Source organism: Myxocyprinus asiaticus, chromosome 49, assembly GCF_019703515.2.
Source record: "Myxocyprinus asiaticus isolate MX2 ecotype Aquarium Trade chromosome 49, UBuf_Myxa_2, whole genome shotgun sequence".
Classification (NCBI taxonomy): domain Eukaryota; kingdom Metazoa; phylum Chordata; class Actinopteri; order Cypriniformes; family Catostomidae; genus Myxocyprinus; species Myxocyprinus asiaticus.
In genome coordinates, this window is record NC_059392.1 from 10614358 (window position 1) to 10620744 (window position 6387).

The following is a 6387-nucleotide window of genomic DNA, read 5'->3' on the forward strand; positions in this document are numbered from 1 at the left end:
TAATGCGCTAACGCACTATATGCAGCCATAATATGCGCCGATTACACTCTATGATTGTAATTTATGATGACACTGACACTACTGCAAAGATAGGATCGTAAAAGAGTGTTAATATTCAGAATAAAGACAAAAGAATGGTGATGAGAATGGTGATGATTTCTTACTTTGGGCAGATGTGTGAATGGCTTTCACTACAGATGGCACATGAGTGAATGGGCACTTCCCATTTGAGTATTTGAGTAGATTTGATTCCTTTTGTAGACTAATTAATAATAAAAAAAATCGCATGTCATGGTCTTGCACGCCAGTATGTTCAAGTTGAATACTGACTGAAAATCTTAAATGAATTAGTAGTTGGAGCTTTAGGTCATACCTAGCAATGATGTGGACCAATGGCAGCAAGAGGGTGTTTAGCAGCCGTTTAGAAGTTTTCTAAAAGTTCGCCCAGGTGAGCTGTTAAGAACAGCTGAAACAAATGCAAAAACACCTGCTTTTTGGCCAGATTTAGTTCTAAATGACATCATACCCGTTCGTTCTTCGATTTCGTATTAAGTATATCTGGGCCTTAAACCAGACCGTCACCTGGATTGGCATGATTCATCATGTAATGAGTAATGATTCTATGGAACACAGTTCTTGAAGACAATTATTGCATTGTATACATTTTTCATACTGTGTCCATCTTGAGACTCTTGAGAAAAACAGAACAGAGGGCACAAAATGGGCAGTGACATGGTCTCAGCCTCAGACGGCATGCCCACGCATCACACATTTACCCAACCCTTAAAGAAATATTCCAGGTTCAACCTAGACGATACAAGTTAAGCTCAGTCTACAGCATTTGTGGCATAATGTTGATTACCACACACAAAAATTTTTTTTTGACTTGTCCCTCATTTATAAAAAAAGCTAAAATCGCAGTTACAGTTAAACACTTACAATGGGAGTGAATGGGGCCTGTCCATAAATGTAAAAATATATGCAGTTTTAAAATATAGCCACAAGACCTAAACAATTTACGTTTTGACATGGTTTTCATGGGATAAAATTGGCTACTAGCCTTATCTGTGTAAAGTTATTTCCAATGTAACTACTTTGTTTACATGACGATGTAATGCCGTTAAACCTTGTAATCTAGTCAATACCATAACACAGTAAATCCCTGATTTAATCACACTAAAATCAAGTCAACACATATAATGTTTACATCTTGTGGCTATACTTTTAAAACCGTGTGTATTTTAATGTTTATGGACTGGCCCCATTCACTTCGATGTAAGTGCTTTACTGTTACCACAATATTAGCTTTTTTTAAATAAACAAGTAACGAATCGAAATCATTTTTTGTAGTAATCAACATTATGCCACAAATGCTGTCAATTAAGCTTAACTTGCATTGGACCTGGAACATTCCTTTAACGCCACCTAAAATAATAAAATAAAGATAAAAACAATAGTTTTATGCCAATTAAAAAAAAAAAAACCTTCTTTTGAAATGTTTGTGGGTTGATTTGGTACGGTGCTGTTTCTCATGATCAGCATAAAGGACAAATACCATCAACATGGTGTGACCTCTTAACCTCTGAGTAGGAAGGAAAGCGGAGAGAGGGATGGAGCTAGAGATGAAGAAATGGAATGGTTGACAGAGGAAGGACAACACACTCGGCTTTCCCTCCATGGATGGAATTATGGCTCAGCAGGATGAGTGGGTGTCAGAGTGGGATTAGAACATCATCCAATTGTTCTCTTTTGTTTCTCTCTCTCCTTCCTCCTCTTTAACCCATATGCCTCTGTTCTGCTTTGTGTCTCTTACAGGAGTGTAGAAAGTCAAATAAACAGAAGACACTGTTTACTTCTCTCGGTAAGATAGAGACGTGGTCAATTAACCTTGCATTGCATTTGCTTGGGTTCCCTGCTGAAATAAGTTGAATCCAGCCTAAGATGGCTTGCTGTTATTAGCTGGTTTAAGCTATCCTGACCAGCTTAAAAGTACCCAAATCCCCTCTAAAACTGACCAACCAGCCAAGACCAGCAAACCAGTTTAGGCTGGTTTAAGCTTTTTTCAGTATGGATAAACAAGATTTATTTTAAAGTTGTCCATGTATTCATCATATTTCTGTAAATTGTAAATCCAAACCCACGCTGACAGCTCACATATATACACTGTGTAGGATCAAATGGCTTCAACTGTCACTAATGTTTTCCAAATGACAAGATTAGCTATAATTCACATCATACCATGGACCGCAGAACATCTATGTGGTAAAGGAGGCTGCAATATCATTATGAATGATCTTTTAGGCTGTTCATTGTTGTTACTGGAGGTTTCCTCATGATTCACAATTAAACTTTTCATAGCATTCCAGACTAAAGATTAGCCAGTTGCATCAGCTCTCGCAAAGTTAAGCCGAAAATAAAGCGATCTATACAGGACTCTCATTTACATCATAAAACTATTAAAATATTACTTATATGAAAAAAAAAATATGCTGGTCTTTTCAGTAGGATATTGAAAATAACTTGTCAGTTAAGCTTGTATTTTCATTACTGGCCTGTTCTGCCATTCTGATGCTTGTGCCACTTACAGATTTATATCACTTCAATATAATAGGTTGAAACTCCATTTTTAGACAGTCTCACATATGTATCCTCTTGCATGAGTGACTGTGAGCATGACAGCTGACAAATAACAAATCACCTATGGGAATACGGACTGTAAGCAAAGAGAATTCCACCACAGCTCATTTAACTGTATATAACTGTTCTTCCAGAAACCTGTAAACTAACGGTAGAACATCAACAAAGATCTTGAACTACAGCATTGAAAGCAACTCCTAGTATAGTGTACTGCTAGGAAGTCTTGGGTTTCACAAATCTCAATAGTTGAGTTATGCCCTAGATATGCCACAAATCTGACACATCAAGAAATTCTAATGTAGGCTATATCATGTAGTACAAAGTATTAAGGAACATGTCAAGGATTTGCACATTGTTTCCAAATGTCATCTGTGGATATACACTACTGGTCAAAAGTTTTGAAACACTTATTCTTTATTATAATTTCTTTTCACATTTTAGAATAATAGTAAAGTCATTAAAACTATGGAATACCATAAATGGAACAATGGGAATTATGTTGTGACTAAACAAAATTCAAAATAAATCAAAACTGTGTTTTAGCATCTTCAAAGTAGTCACCCTTTGCCTAGAATTTTCAGAAATGTACTCTTGACATTTTCTCAACCAACTTCTTGAGGTATCACCCTGGGATGTTTTTAAACAGTATTAAAGAAGTTCCCATCTATGTTGGGCACTTATTGGCTGATTTTCTTTATTATTTGGTCCAAGTCATCAATTTCAAAAACTTTTTTTTTTTTATAATTAAATTTTAGATTTATAATGAAATAAATTAATATGGTGGCACAATTATATTTTTGTCTACAAAACTGGGTGGGTGGGTGGGTGGGTAAGTGGTGGGGGTGGTGCTGGAATTTGTCATAATGCAAACCATTTTTTTTTTATGGTTTTCAACATGATTCATTTTCCATAATGACATATAAAATTTCTTATTTGTAGAAATTATGTTTCACCCTTATATACACCTTTATAATACATCAGAATGATCACACTATGAATTCGGCAAAAGGAGGTCGGAAGTTCAGATGAAATCGGTCTGTATGACGGCATTTTAATGCCTTGTCAAAATAAAAATCTATGATTTCGAGAAAAACATCATAGCATTACGAGAATAAAGTCTGATTGTTTTGAGATTAAAGTCAAAATTATGATAATAAAGTCAAAGCATTATGAAATTAAAGTTGTAATATTTTAAGAATAAAGTCACAATTTTGAGAATAAAGTCTTAGCAATATGAGATTAAAGTCAAAATATTTTGAGAATAAAAAAAAAATTACAAGAATAAAGTTGTATCATTATGAAATTAAAGTCGTAATATTTTGAGAATAAAGTCAAAATTATGAGAATAAAGTCATAGCAATATTAAATTAAAGTCAGAATATTTTGAGAATAAAGTCTGAGAAAAAGTTGTATCTTTATGAAATTAAAGTCGGAATATTTTGAGAATAAAGTCAACAGTACGAGAATAAAGTTGTATCATTGTGAAATTAATGTCGGAATATTTTGAGAATAAGTCGGGAGGAAAGTGATTTAAAAATGATGTGGTGAGCAAACTGGAAACACCACTAACCAGGGAGATAACATTGGCTTTGCAACATTGTTGTCAAGTAAACCGAGCTGAAAGTTTTTGCGAGCTCTCTTTTCATGAATGAGGTGTGAATTATAGTACAGGAGTTTTCAACCTGTTAATGGAGGCTCAAGATACTGTATAGGCTTATGCTCAAGTGAAGCAAAAACTAACTGGAACTGCTGTGATATACAGTATGTCCATTTCAAGATATTTTATGTGGCAACATCCCTTCATTTATAGTACTGTTTTGATAGCAAAAACCAACAAAAAAGCAGACCCAGCACAAAATTTCCTAGAGAACTGCTGCAGTGTCCAGATACTTATAATAACTCCATGCTTTTGTGTAAAAAGACCAAAGATTTCTTTATTGCTAAATCACATCTTTAAGTATGATTTACCTTAATCCTCCACATCCATTTGTTACATTAATGAAGCTGCAGGCTCGCCATCCGTTGTGTTAATAGATTGTTTCTCTCTAAATATTACTATTTAGTTCATGCAATATACTTCTTTATTCTCATAATGCTACTACTTTTTCTCATAATTTTGAATTTATTTTCAAAATATTCTGACTTTAATCTCACAATTCTACGACTTTATTCTTGTAACTTTGACTTTATTCTCAAAATAGTATGACTTTATTCTCGAAATCGTAGATTTTTTTTAACGTGGCACTAAAACACCATCATAGTGCTTACTAAAATTCGAACAACTGCCCCCAGTGGCTAAAGCTGAAAGTATTGTTGAACATGTTGGCACATGTGCGCTCCAGTTTCATGGTGAAACATCCACTGAGTGGCGTCAAAAACGAGTTGTAATGCAAATAGTTTTTAATTGTAAATTATGTAATACAGTCAACAGAAATGCATATTTTATTAATCATACACTCTAACCCAAACCCCAACCCTAAACCTACCCTTACAAACTTGCCCAAATTTTCACATGCAAATGTGCTTTTGATTCGCCACAAGTTTGCAGCACTTTGCCGGTAGTGGTGAACCTCTGGCAAACATTTGGCAATGATGGACAATTTGCTGCAAGTCTGCCGCAAAGCTCATTTGCATGTGAAAATTATCAGTGGTGAATTTGCGTCAAATTTGCCATGAACTCTCGATTGTTGTAAGGATAACCATCAGTGTAGTAATCATTTCATTTTAAAGCAAAAATGCAACTTCTGAATCACGCTCATCATTGTTTATGTTAACTTGAATACTTCCCATGGTTCCCATGGGACTAGATCTTGTGTCTCAGAGGTTGCTTGCGCAATGTGCTATCAGTAGCACCACAGGTTAATGCATATGAATTGATGCAAATAGGTCTGATGGGAGATGGTGCTTGTTAGTATTTCAGCAGCATGTGGTCAATTTCAGGATACCGGAACTTTCGGTAGCACCATGCCGATTTTCTTGTGTGATCATGTTCATCATATTCTAGTAATCCTCCCATATTTACACTTATTTCCTTTATTATTTATATATTGCTGTCTCTAACATACTTTCTCCTGCCTAATCTCTATAATTTTCAAATTCCATCAAAATGTATTCCCGCAGTTCCTAATAGTACTAATTTTCCCACAATCTCCATTGTTTTGCATTCATATTAAATCATTTTTTCTGTCTCCAGTTGTGTCATATTTGACATCAGTCACCATTGTACCACTCTAAAATGTTTAATAAGAGTTTTTGCTTTCTGCTGCTTGTTCTCACACACGTTGTCTCGGAGACACACACAGACATTGCCCCCGTATCCCTCGAGTCTTTGCTCTGAACATGCAAGGAGTAAGAAAGCATTGATTTCTTCACTTGCAGTCGGAGAAAAGGCTTTTTTCCGCTTGAAACTAAAACTTAATTATTTATTTCCTCATTAAATTTTTATTGCGCTCTCTTGGTGGAAAAAAGAATGCTTCCTCAATTAGATCCCCCCCCAACTATCTTGTCACTTTCTCCTGCGATCTTCAGTTCTCCTCAGCACTGTTGAATGTGTCTGAGCATCACAAGGCATGAAGTGTAACAAAGAGCCACACACAGAGAAGGGAATTAGATCATGTAATCTGAACTGCTGGCACTGGTGTAACTATAACTAACTGTATTACACACTGACCATCTGTAGCGACCACGTTCTAGTGGTTGACATTGGACTAATGTCTAAAGAGAAGAGGAAAAATGCTTTTAGATTAGAAC